Here is a 13,493-nt window from a genome sequence, read left to right as displayed (position 1 = left end):
TCATTTTGTTTCTTATTGCAGAGTGTCTAACCATTTGACCATCTCAACATCTTCATTTCTATGGTGGAGATTATTGTGGAAAACGAGTCACACCATCTGTTTCTCCATACCAATTGAAATATGCATCAAACATTTGCCAGAAGTGTGCCTCTGAGGTGCACAATGTTGTCAAGGTCAAAACTTTTCTTCTATGGGAGACCGTAATTTTGAATCATCCCTGGTATGCCAATTCCATTTTTCTAGAAACTTGCAAGTGAAAGGACTAGGCCTTTTGGGGAGACAGTGATCCCTCTGGACCCACCGGCCCCCATTTCCCCAGTTCCTGGCATCCCAGTATAACAGTTCCTGGTGAGGCAGGGATCCCCTTGGATCCTCCGGCCCCCCAGTATCCAACCTTCCTGGGGGATGTTCGGCCCTCAGTCCCCAGTTCACTTTCACTCGGGTCACTCACACAGGAAAGACTTACAGGAAATGTGGACAGAGGAAAGAAGTTAAGGGAAACACACTTGTACAAGGAAGATTTACAGAGGATGTCCATGACCCTCTCACAACCCCCTTCAGCGAAGAGTGTCGGCTAGTGCCGCATGCTCTATTCCATCAGGGAGATGTAAGACCACTCAGTGGTCCTAGCCTATGACCTTCCCCACAGCCCCCTTTTGTAAAGAGCGTCAGGTAGAGCTGCATACTCTGTTGCTTCAGGCGAGGTGCAGGATCAGTCAATGGCCAAAGAATTAGGGTCGTCCAAGAATGGAAAATAGGGACACACACGCTTTCCTTGCCTTAGACGGGGTCCATTTCAAGCCATGCAGAAACAGCCCATCTCAGCCAAGGCTTTTACCGCCCTTTTCCATTGGGGTCACAGAGCTTGCTTTAGAGACACCTCTGGTCATGAGCAAAGCTTCGCAGAGGGCTCTGGGCATCTTTCTGTGACCCTTACTTTCACACTGGCACACACACACACACACACAGACTAAGTCCTAGACAGCCACCTTTGTGACTTTTCCAGCCTACCTGAAGGCGTCAGAGCTGTTTGATAATAAAGATTTAATTGGGGATTGGTCCTGCTTTGAGCAGGGGGGTGGACTAGATGACCTCCTGAGGTCTCTTCCAACCCTGATATTCTATGGTTCTATGATACTATGAAAGTTCAGATCCAGCACGCAACTCACCCAATTCCAGAGCCTACAGTCAGTTCTCCACTGAAAACCCAGTATAGAGATTTCAAAGGTCTCTTACCTTTTACATGTCGCCTTGGGTTCAGAGGGAAACGGCCTGCGGTCCTGTAGTCATGGATGGTATATGGTGGATCCCGGATGAGCCCCCAAATTGTTGTGGAAAACGAGTCACACCATCTGTTTGGTTCAAACAGTCTGAGGTCCTTTTATTGAATACAAGCATTCCGGGAGAAGGAGACAGAGATGGTCACACACAGGTGCCACCCTGGTCTCTCTCTGCCCTGCCCCTATAATACCAGACTTATATAGGTCCAAATTCAAGCCAAATGATACATTTCCTTACCACTCAAGCATTATTAATAAAACCTTATAAGGAATTAATGGAAGGGCAGTTTCATAACTAGCACAGTGCTGATGCACCGTGTTATTATCAAGATCTTATCAAGATCTGTGGTTTGCTGTGGCAGCGTTTTGAATAGGGACGTTTGCAGGGTGGAGGGTGCATATAACGGACAGCTAGGGACTCTTCTGGAGGCCCTTTTAGTTCTTTTCTAGTTAGAGATTGGCCTGGTCCATTATCTGGGTCAAGTGCCACAGCCTAGCATACGTAACTTTTGTTTAAGCCAAGTCCTACAGGATGCAGGCCTGTAGGCCTCTTGCATTACAGCTCTTGCATATGTTGCATATAGTACATAGATTTTGCCACAGAATGGGATGGGGTCAGTTTCAACAGCAAGGTTAACAGCAATTTCCCCCACAAGAGCATACTGACTTCTCTTCTTGTGGCTTGCCACAAGATAGGGGAATGTCCTGCAGATGCTGAACAGCTGTGAATAAGCAGTTGCAGATCAACTGGTGGCATCTCTCAGCAGGGCATGGTGGGATGCTGGCGGTGTGGCTACCTCTATAAAATGCCACATAGGCTCTGTCAAGGTTCCTCCCCCACTCTGAACTCTAGGGTACAGATGTGGGGACCTGCATGAAAAAAACCTCCTAAGCTTATCTTTACCAGCTTAGGTCAAAACTTCCCCAAGGTACAAAATATTCCCCCTGTTGTCCTTGGACTGGCCGCTACCACCACCAAACTAATACTGGTTACTGGGGAAGAGCTGTTTGGACGCGTCTTTCCCCCCAAAATACTTCCCAAAACCCTGCACCCCACTTCCTGGACAAGGTTTGGTAAAAAGCCTCACCAATTTGCCTAGGTGACTACAGACCCAGACCCTTGGATCTTAAGAACAATGAACACTCCTCCCAACACTTGCACCCCCCCTTTCCTGGGAAATGTTGAATAAAAAAGCCTCACCAATTTGTATAGGTGACCACAGACCCAAACCCTTGGATCTGAGAACAATGAAAAAGCATTCAGTTTTTTCACAAGACGACTTTTAATAAAAAATAGAAGTAAATAGAAATAAAGAAATCCCCCCTGTAAAATCAGGATGGTAGATATCTTACAGGGTAATTAGATTCAAAAACATAGAGAACCCCTCTAGGCAAAACCTTAAGTTACAAAAAAGATATACAGACAGAAATAGTTATTCTATTCAGCACAATTCTTTTCTCAGCCATTTAAAGAAATCATAATCTAACACATACCTAGCTAGATTACTTACTAAAAGTTCTAAGACTCCATTCCTGGTCTATCCCCGGCAAAGTCCAGCATATAGACAGACACAGACCCTTTGTTTCTCTCCCTCCTCCCAGCTTTTGAAAGTATCTTGTCTCCTCATTGGTCATTTTGGTCAGGTGCCAGCGAGGTTACCTTTAGCTTCTTAACCCTTTACAGGTGAGAGGAGCTTTCCCCTGGCCAGGAGGGATTTCAAAGGGGTTTACCCTTCCCTTTATATTTATGACACGCCCCCCAAATCTTAGCTAGGGTGAAACACTGGCTGGGATTTCTTCCTGGAGCTCTAGGAAAACAGAGTTAATAAGACACATGCATCTCTAAATATACTACCAAGTACATAAAGACTAACAATATTTTCCACATCTCAAGGACGATTTTAACCAGTTGATTCTGGGAAACTTTCATGGGAGAGTGCATCAGCCACTTTGTTAGAAGCTCCTGAGATGTGTTGGATGTCGAAATAAAAAACTTGGAGAGCTAAACTCCACCGAAGAAGTTTTTTGTTAGTTTCTTTGACGGTGTGAAGCCACTTTAGTGCAGCATGGTCGGTTTGCAGGTGGAAACGCCGTCCCCAAACATATGGGCGTAGCTTTTCCAGAGCGTAGACAATGGCATAACATTCTTTTTCAGTGACTGACCAGTTGCTTTCCCTCTCAGACAGTTTTTTGCTGAGAAACACTACAGGGTGGAATTCTTGATCCGGTCCTTTCTGCATTAAAACTGCTCCCACACCACGCTTGGACGCATCTGTGGTTACTAGAAACCGTTTGTCAAAGTCTGGGGCCCTTAGTACAGGGTCAGACATGAGTGTTGCTTTAAGCTTGTTAAAGGCCTTCTGACACTTTTCGGTCCACTGAACAGCATTTGGCTGTTTCTTTTTGGTTAGGTCTGTCAGTGGGGCAGCGATTTGGCTGTAGTGCGGTACAAATCGTCTGTAATAACCGGCCAAGCCTAAGAAGGATTGAACCTGTTTCTTTGACTTTAGGACAGGCCACTTTTGGATAGCATCCACTTTGGCCTGTAGGGGGCTGATAGTTCCTTGACCCACCTGGTGTCCAAGGTAAGTCACTCTGTTTAGGCCTATTTGACACTTCTTAGCCTTAACAGTTAGTCCTGCCTCCCTTATGCGCTCAAGGACTTTTTGTAGATGTTCCAGGTGGTCTGCCCAGGAATCCGAAAATATGGCCACGTCGTCGAGGTAGGCGACTGCATATTCTCCTAATCCCGCTAGGAGACCATCTACAAGTCTTTGGAAAGTGGCGGGTGCATTTCGCAGCCCAAAAGGGAGTACATTAAATTCATACAGCCCGAGATGTGTGATGAAGGCTGACCTTTCCTTGGCAGATTCATCTAGCGGTACCTGCCAGTACCCCTTGGTTAAGTCCAAGGTAGAGATGAACTGGGCCCGTCCCAGTTTCTCTAATAGTTCATCTGTGCGTGGCATTGGATAGTTGTCTGGGCGAGTTACAGCATTTAGCTTACGGTAGTCCACGCAAAAACGTATTTCCCCATCTGGTTTGGGAACTAGAACCACTGGAGATGCCCATGCACTTTCAGAGGGGCAGATTACACCCATCTGTAACATATCTTGGATCTCCCGTTCTATAGCAGTTTTAGCTTGAGGAGACACCCGGTAAGGTTGGACCCTAATTGGGTGAGCATTACCTGTGTCAATGGAGTGGTATGCCTGTTCAGTCAGTCCTGGGGTGGCTGAGAACGTTGGCGCGTAGCTAGTGCACAGCTCCTGGATCTGCTGTTGCTGCATATGCCCAAGGGTCATGGAGAGGTTCACCTCTTCCACACCACCAGCACATTTCCCTTCGTAGTAGACACCTTCAGGCCACTCAGCGTCGTCTCCTCCCTGGGCTGTAAACTGACAAACCTTTAATTCTCTGGAATAAAAGGGCTTTAGAGAATTAATATGGTACACCTTAGGCTTTCGGTTGGAGGTGGGGAATGCTATGAGATAATTAACAGCTCCCAGGCGCTCCTGGACCATGAATGGCCCTTCCCACGATGCTTCCATTTTATGGGCCTGGAGCGCCTTTAAGACCATGACCTGGTCCCCTACTTTGAAGGAACGCTCTCTGGCATGTTTATCATACCAGGCTTTTTGCTCTTTTTGAGCATCCTGTAAGTTTTCTTTAGCAACGGCTAAAGAGGTTCGGAGGGTGTTTTGTAGGTTGGTTACAAAGTCCAGAATATTAGTTCCTGGAGAAGGTGTAAATCCCTCCCATTGCTGCTTCACCAACTGCAATGGCCCCTTAACCTCACGGCCATATACAAGTTCAAATGGGGAAAACCCTAAACTGGGATGTGGTACAGCTCTGTAGGCAAAGAGCAACTGCTGCAACACTAGGTCCCAATCATTGGAGTGCTCATTTATGAATTTACGTATCATGGCCCCCAAAGTTCCATTAAACTTCTCCACCATGCCATTTGTTTGATGGTGGTAAGGAGTGGCAACCAAGTGATTTACCCCATGAGCTTCCCAAAGGTTTTCCATAGTTCCTGCCAGGAAATTAGTCCCTGCATCTGTGAGGATGTCGGAGGGCCAACCTACCCTGGCAAAAATGTCTGCTAGTGCCTGGCACACACTTTTAGCCCTGGTGTTGCTTAGAGCTACTGCTTCCGGCCATCGGGTAGCAAAATCCATGAAAGTCAGTATGTACTGCTTTCCTCTGGGTGTCTTTTTCGGAAAAGGACCCAGAATATCCACAGCTACTCGCTGAAATGGAACTTCAATGATGGGGAGTGGTTGTAGAGGGGCTTTGACCTGGTCTTGGGGTTTTCCCACTCTTTGGCACACCTCACAAGACTGGACATAGGTAGAAACATCCTTGCCCATTCCCTCCCAGTGGAATGACCCCCCCAAACGGTCTTTGGTCCTGTTCACCCCAGCATGGCCACTAGGGTGATCATGGGCTAAGCTCGAGAGCTTGGCCCGGTATTTAGTTGGAACTACCAACTGTCTCTGAGGATGCCAGTCTTCCTGGTGTCTCCCAGAAAGAGTTTCCTTGTATAAAAGTCCTCTTTCTACAAGAAACCTGGATCGATTAGAAGAGCTGAGAGGCGGTGGGTTGCTCCGTGCCGCTGTCCAAGCTCTCTGGAGGCTTTCATCTGCTTCCAGTTCGGTCTGGAACTGTTCCCTTGATGCTGGAGACATCAGTTCCTCATTGGATTGTGGACCTAGGCTTGGTCCCTCTGGAAGCGATATAGGGGATGGAGCTGTTTCTGTTGACTGTGAACCGCTCTCCACTGGTGCACTATGTTGGGATTCAGGCTCCGGCTGAGCCTCTTGGGTCGGGTTATCGGCTGCTGCCAGTTCAGGTTCGGTGGGGCCCTCTGGTGTTGAGGTTGCAAGTACTGGATTCAGTGCTGACACGGGGTCTGGTGTTGGTTGTTCGGCTGGTTCTGGTTCTGGGACTGGTTCCGTCTGGCTTTCTGGGACTGGATCCACTACTGCTGTTGCAGACATTGGCCTGGGGTCTGGGTCCATCACCTCTGACCGGGCCCTGATAGAAGTTTCCGGAACAGAGCTAGGCCTCACGGCTTGTTTAGCCTGGCTGCGGGTGACCGTTCCCACCCTCTTGGCCTGGTTCACGTGATTGGCCAAGTCTTCCCCCAACAGCATGGGGATGGGATAATCATCATAGACTGCAAAAGTCCACATTCCTGACCAGCCCTGGTACTGGACAGGCAACTTGGCTGTAGGCAAATTGAAAGAGTTGGACTTGAAGGGTTGAATCGTCACTTGGATCTCTGGGTTGATTAAATTGGGGTCCACTAAGGAAGCATGGATTGCTGACACTTGTGCTCCGGTGTCCCTCCACGCGGTGACCTTCTTCCCGCCCACACTCACAGTTTCCCTCCGCTCCAAGGGTATCTGGGAGGTATCTGGGCCTGTGGACCTCTGGTGTGATTCCGGTGCAATGAACTGTAATCTGTTGGGGTTCTTGGGGCAGTTGGCCTTTACATGCCCCAGCTCGTTACATTTAAAACATCGTCCAGCTGACGGGTCACTGGGGCGAGGTGGGTTGCTGGAGAACGGGGTGGTGGGACGATAAGGGGTCTGGAGGGTTCTTTGGGAGGTAGGTGGGGCTTTGGGCGGCCCCCGGTAATAGGGTGTGGTCTGGGGTGGTCCCTTCTGGTCTCCGCTCCAACTGCGACCAGTTTTCTTCTTCTCTGCCACCTCCACCCATCTGGCTCCAATCTCTCTTGCCTCGATTACAGTTTTGGGCTTCCCGTCTAGGATGTATCTTTCTATTTCCTCAGGAACACCCTCTAAGAATTGTTCCATTTGCATTAGGAAGGGCAAATTTACTGGAGATTCAACACTTGCTCCTGATATCCAGGCATCCCAATGTTTCACAATGTGGTAGGCATGTCGGGTAAATGACATGTCTGGTTTCCACCTTAGGGCTCTGAACCTCTGACGAGACTGCTCGGGTGTTATCCCCATTCTGACTCTCGCCTTGGATTTAAACAGTTCATACTTGTTCATGTGTTCTTTAGGCATTTCAGCTGCCACCTCAGCTAAGGGTCCACTGAGCTGCGGCCTCAGCTCTACCATGTATTGATCAGTAGAGATGTTGTACCCAAGGCAGGCCCTTTCGAAGTTTTCTAGGAAGGCCTCAGTATCATCGCCTGCCTTGTAGGTGGGGAACTTTCTGGGATGGGAAGTGGTACTTGGAGAAGGATTACTAGGGTTTGTTGGGATATTCTGCTGAGCCTTTATCTTCTCCATCTCCTCCACATACTTCCTCTCTTTTTCCTTCTCCTCCAGTTCTTTGTCCCTTGCTTCCATAGCTCTCCTGTGAGCAGCCGCTTGGTGTTGTTCTGCTTCTCTCGCTGCCTCCCTTTTGTTGTTCCTTCTTCAGCCGCATGAGTTCTATCTGTCTTTCATGTTCCCTTTGTCTTTCCTCAGCCTGAAATTTGGCTAATTCGAGCTGTAGTCGAGCCACGGATTTTGTCATTCTAACCTCTCTGTTTTTAACTAACTTTACACCCGAGGTTTAGAAATAAACAAACAAAACTTGGCTGTAAAATTTTGCTGTGCTGGAATAGAATACCTATTCTCTGATAGTGATTGTCAGCCTACAGAAAAAGACAATTCCCTTGTCTCTGCTCTGGGCCCAAATTAAAGCAAAAAACCTCCAACTACTTGGAAACCTGCTTATCCAGCCCAAAGAAAAAGCAAATGGGTAGAACACACACCCCCTATTTACTTTTAGGAAGAAAAGAAAAAAAAACTCTGGGTTGGAAGACTGTGAATTTCCCTGCAGGAGTTAAGTACCCTGCCTCCAGGCAAAGAAAATCTGCAATTCACAAAGATAATCCCCTTTTGTCTCTGCTTGGCCACAGTTTCAGCTTTCAGTTTCAGCTGCTTTCTGGACTTCCTTTCCAAAGGAAAAAAAAATTTCCTTTTTAAAATCTGTATTTCTAGTTCAAAAAATCTCAACTGGATCTCAAAATGATTTCAGGTTAATCCCACCACTGTGCCACCATGTCAAGGTTCCTCCCCCACTCTGAACTCTAGGGTACAGATGTGGGGACCTGCATGAAAAAAACCTCCTAAGCTTATCTTTACCAGCTTAGGTCAAAACTTCCCCAAGGTACAAAATATTCCCCCTGTTGTCCTTGGACTGGCCGCTACCACCACCAGACTAATACTGGTTACTGGGGAAGAGCTGTTTGGACGTGTCTTTCCCCCCAAAATACTTCCCAAAACCCTGCACCCCACTTCCTGGACAAGGTTTGGTAAAAAGCCTCACCAATTTGCCTAGGTGACTACAGACCCAGACCCTTGGATCTTAAGAACAATGAACACTCCTCCCAACACTTGCACCCCCCCTTTCCTGGGAAATGTTGGATAAAAAAGCCTCACCAATTTGTATAGGTGACCACAGACCCAAACCCTTGGATCTGAGAACAATGAAAAAGCATTCAGTTTTTTACAAGAAGACTTTTAATAAAAAATAGAAGTAAATAGAAATAAAGAAATCCCCCCTGTAAAATCAGGATGGTAGATATCTTACAGGGTAATTAGATTCAAAAACATAGAGAACCCCTCTAGGCAAAACCTTAAGTTACAAAAAAGATATACAGACAGAAATAGTTATTCTATTCAGCACAATTCTTTTCTCAGCCATTTAAAGAAATCATAATCTAACACATACCTAGCTAGATTACTTACTAAAAGTTCTAAGACTCCATTCCTGGTCTATCCCCGGCAAAAGCAGTATACAGACAGACACAGACCCTTTGTTTCTCTCCCTCCTCCCAGCTTTTGAAAGTATCTTGTCTCCTCATTGGTCATTTTGGTCAGGTGCCAGCGAGGTTACCTTTAGCTTCTTAACCCTTTACAGGTGAGAGGAGCTTTCCCCTGGCCAGGAGGGATTTCAAAGGGGTTTACCCTTCCCTTTATATTTATGACAGGCTCTATGACGAAGCTGTCAAGGGAAATAAAGACCACTTTAAAATAAGTCTTGCCAGGGCATGTAGGGTTCTGTAGCCTCAGTAGGCAGCTCACCTAGAAGAAGGGAAACTCTGCTTTCAAATTCAGGCTGCCAGGCTAGGATAGCTGACTTGTAAAGCTCATCCAATAGAAACACTTATGTGAACTGATATCCATGTCAAGTGTACCTCAGAGGGCTAGGGCCAGTGTTTTCCCCAGGAATTGAAATTAGGGGGTGTTTGAATATACAGGGGGATGAGGTCCGATGAGGAGTGAGATCATGATGGCGAAGGTGGGCTGTATGGCACTATAGTAAAAAGTGAAAAATCTTTCACCACCATTTTATTAGATTTAACTCATGTTTTAAAATCATCACAGAAATTAAAGCTGGCTAGTCAAGCCTTCTGTGTAGTACTACATCTACATCCTTTTTTGTTTCTTGTTGTAATTTTGCATAGCTCTGTTAATTAACTTCTCAGATGCAGTGCGTTCATCTTTGGTGGGTTCTTGTGTGTCCAGTACATCCAATCCTTCATGATATGCTCAAGATCAGGCAGAAGGTGACTTCTTTCAGAACACAAAATTCTATTCAATGAGGAAAAAAACTGCTCAACTGTAGCTGTTGTGACTGGGAGTGGCAAGAGATGAATTCTTACTTCTTTCATCCCAGGAAACATAGCACAAATATTGGGTCGAACCCCTAGTGATTATAAAGAAGAAGTTGAAGTCAAATCTTCATTTGTTCATTGTATGATATTCTACTCTGTGTTCAAATGATCTATTCTGTCCTGATCACATAGCAGCCCCATTGCTGGTAGTGCCTCACTCCACTCAACTGTCTGTGTTTTATAAGACAGGCATCTGTAAAAGTTTTGTGGAGGCTGAGTAGAATCCAAAAATCGCTATTGAAGATTTGTAAGAATCAAGTCTATGTACTTTTTCACCTGGCTTAAAAAGCACTTCTTGTCCTCTTCACTTAAGGATTCAATATAAGTGCCTTCATTAGTCAACTTCTGGACTGAAGTCTTTGCTTCTTTCAGTATGTTTTCAATGGATATCTCTCTGATTGATCCAAGGGTAGCTGCTATTGTTGGACAAAGACCTACTACTATTGTAGCAGATACCTGAATGGCATTGTTTAATGACCCAAGTGGTTTCAACAGTAGACTTACAAGAGAGAATGGTGATTGTCTTCTCTGAACTTAGTAGCAAAAGTAGTCCACCAGCCTCACTACTTAGATCCATCCCATCTCGGTAGATACTTTCCAAAGCCAGTAATAATGGTTGCAGTAATTTTAAGACAACAGCCAAGGATCGCTCATGAGAAAGCCAGTGGGTTTTCCCAGGTTGGACTAATTTGAACTTCAGTCCCAGTGTATCTTCAATTTTTTCCAAGATGTTCTGTCCTTTTGGACTCTTGCTGAAAAAAAAGAATATAACGAAGACATTAAATGTGTGGCTTTTTTAATGTCCTTTGAAAATTCTGCAGCTCATGCTAGTGCTATTTGGAGTAGGTGGCTTCTGCAGTGTGTATAGGAGAGATTAAGGTTAAACTTTTCTCTGAGCAAACCCTGTAATCCACTATATCTTCCAGAGAAGTTTGCAGCACCATCAAATGCACATGCAGCCATCTGTTTGGGGTTCAATTTACAAGCATTTAACGCTTCTAAGATGTGGGTTGTCACAGATGCAGTCAATGTGTCTTCTCTAACCTGAACATCTAGAAATTCACGTACTGGCCTAACACTGACATCAAGATAACGTACCCAGTGTCTTAATACTTGACACCCATTTGCATTGGTTCATTCATCAGCCATGAATGCACATTTTCTGTATGCAGTGAGAGAGTTCTTCACTTTTTCAACTGCTGAGTCTTTCACTGTTGTACTGTATGCTTCTAACCAGTTAGTTGAATCTTTTGCAGAAAGATAGCAAGCATTTCTCGGTCTTGTTCAGAACCAGTGTCCTGATTAACCTATCAGGATTAACAAGTAACAATGCATTTAACATTGACCTCCAGTTTGTAGTGTGGTATTTCTTGCTTAAATAGAAAGTATGATGCGACAGCTATGTTTGTTCACATAAACTGTGTTGTGTCTCCAGGATTCTTAACAGCCTCATAAAGTATTTCTAAAATTGGCTTGGACAATGACTGGCTTATAAGGCTTTCTGCATGTCGATGCAGTCCAGAGGCTTGGTGTTTTGCAGCCTTTTCAGGTAGATTGTCAGTATTGGCTTTGCTGATCTCCCTGCAAACCAAACTCCTCCACTTTTACTATATAAATCCATGATACATCCACATCTTGAATACTGCATGCAGTTCTGGTCACCCCATCTCAAAAAAGATATATTGAAATTGGAAAAGGTACAGAGAAGGGCAACTAAAATGATTCGGGGTTTGGAACAGATTCCATATGAGGAGAGATTAAAAAGACTGGGAATTTGCAGCTTGGAAAAGAGATGACTTAAGAGGTCTATAAAATCTTGACTGGTGTGAAGAAAGTGAATGAGGAAATGTTATTTACCCCATCACTTAAAACAAGAACTATGGGTGAAATTAAATGACAGCAGGTTTAAAACAAACAAAAGGAAGTATTTCTTCACACAATGCTCAGTCACCCTGTGGAACATTTTGTCAGAGGATGTTGTGAAGGCCAAAACTATAACAGAGTTCAAAAAAGTACTAGATACTTTCATGGAGGATAAGTCCGTCAATGGGTATTAGCCAAGATGTGCAGGGATGCAATCCCATGCTCTGAGTGTCCCTAACCTCTGTTCACCAGAAGCTAGGAGTGGATGACAGGGGATGGATCACTTGATGATTGCCTGTTCTGTTCATTCCCTTTGAAGCACCTGGCATTGGCCACTGTCGGAAGACAGGATTCTGAGTTAAATGGGAGAATAACATGAGGGGGAAAGGAGTCTAGGAGAGCTGGCTCTATTTTAAAGAATCTTTATTGAGGTTACAGGGACAAACCATCTCATGTGTAGAAAGAATAGTAAATATGGCAGGCGACCAGCTTGGCTTAACAGTGAAATCCTTGCTGATCTTGAACACAAAAAAGAAGCTTACAAGAAGTGGAAGATAGGACAAATGACCAGGGAAGAGTATAAAAATATTGCTTGGGGATGCAGGAGTGAAATCAGGAAGTCCAAATCACACCTGGAGTTGCAGCTAGCAAGAGATGTTAAGAGTAACAAGAAGGGTTTCTTTAGGTATGTTAGCAACAAGAAGTCAAGGAAAGTGTGGGCCCCTTACTGAATGATGGAGGAAACCTAGTGACAGAGGATGTGGAAAAAGCTAATATACTCAATGCTTTTTTTTGCCTCTGTCTTCACGAACAAGGTCAGCTCAGAGACTACTGCACTGGGCAGCACAGCATGGGGAGAAGGTGACCAGCCCTCTGTGGAGAACGAAGTGGTTCGGGACTATTTAGAAAAGCTGGACGAGCACAAGTCCATGGGGCCGGATGCGCTGCATCCGAGAGTGCTGAAGGAGTTGGTGGCTGTGATTGCAGAGCCATTGGCCATTATCTTTGAAAACTCATGGCTATCCGGGGAAGTCCCAACTGGAAAAAGGCTAATGTAGTGCCCATCTTCAAAAAAGGGGAAAAGGAAGATCCTGGGAACCACAGGCCAGTCAGCCTCACCTCAGTCCTTGGAAAAATCATGGAGCAGATCCTCAAGGAATCAATTCTGAAGCACTTTGAGGAGAGGAAAGTGATCAGAAAGAGTCAGCATGGATTCACCAAGGGCAAGTCATGCCTGACTAATCTAATTGCCTTCTATGACGAGATAACTGGATCTGTGGATGAGGGGAAAGCGGTGGACGTGTTGTTCCTTGACTTTAGCAAAGCTTTTGACACGGTCTCCCACAGTATTCTTGTCAGCAAGTTAAAGAAGTATGGGCTGGATAAATGGACTATAAGGTGGATAGAAAGTTGGCTAGATTGTCGGGCTCAACGGGTAGTGATCAATGGCTCCATGTCTAGTTGGCAGCCGGTATCAAGTGGAGTGCCCCAAGGGTTGGTCCTGGGGCCGGTTTTGTTCAATATCTTCATAAATGACCTGGAGGATGGTATGGATTGCACCCTCAGCAAGTTTGCAGATGACACTAAACTGGGAGGAGAGGTAGATACACTGGAGGGTAGGGATAGGATACAGAGGGCCCTAGACAAATTAGAGGATTGGGCCAAAAGAAATCTGATGAGGTTCAAGAAGGACAAGTGCA

Source organism: Lepidochelys kempii, chromosome 3 (assembly GCF_965140265.1).
Source record: "Lepidochelys kempii isolate rLepKem1 chromosome 3, rLepKem1.hap2, whole genome shotgun sequence".
Lineage (NCBI taxonomy): Eukaryota > Metazoa > Chordata > Testudines > Cheloniidae > Lepidochelys > Lepidochelys kempii.
This window is presented reverse-complemented; position numbering follows the sequence as displayed.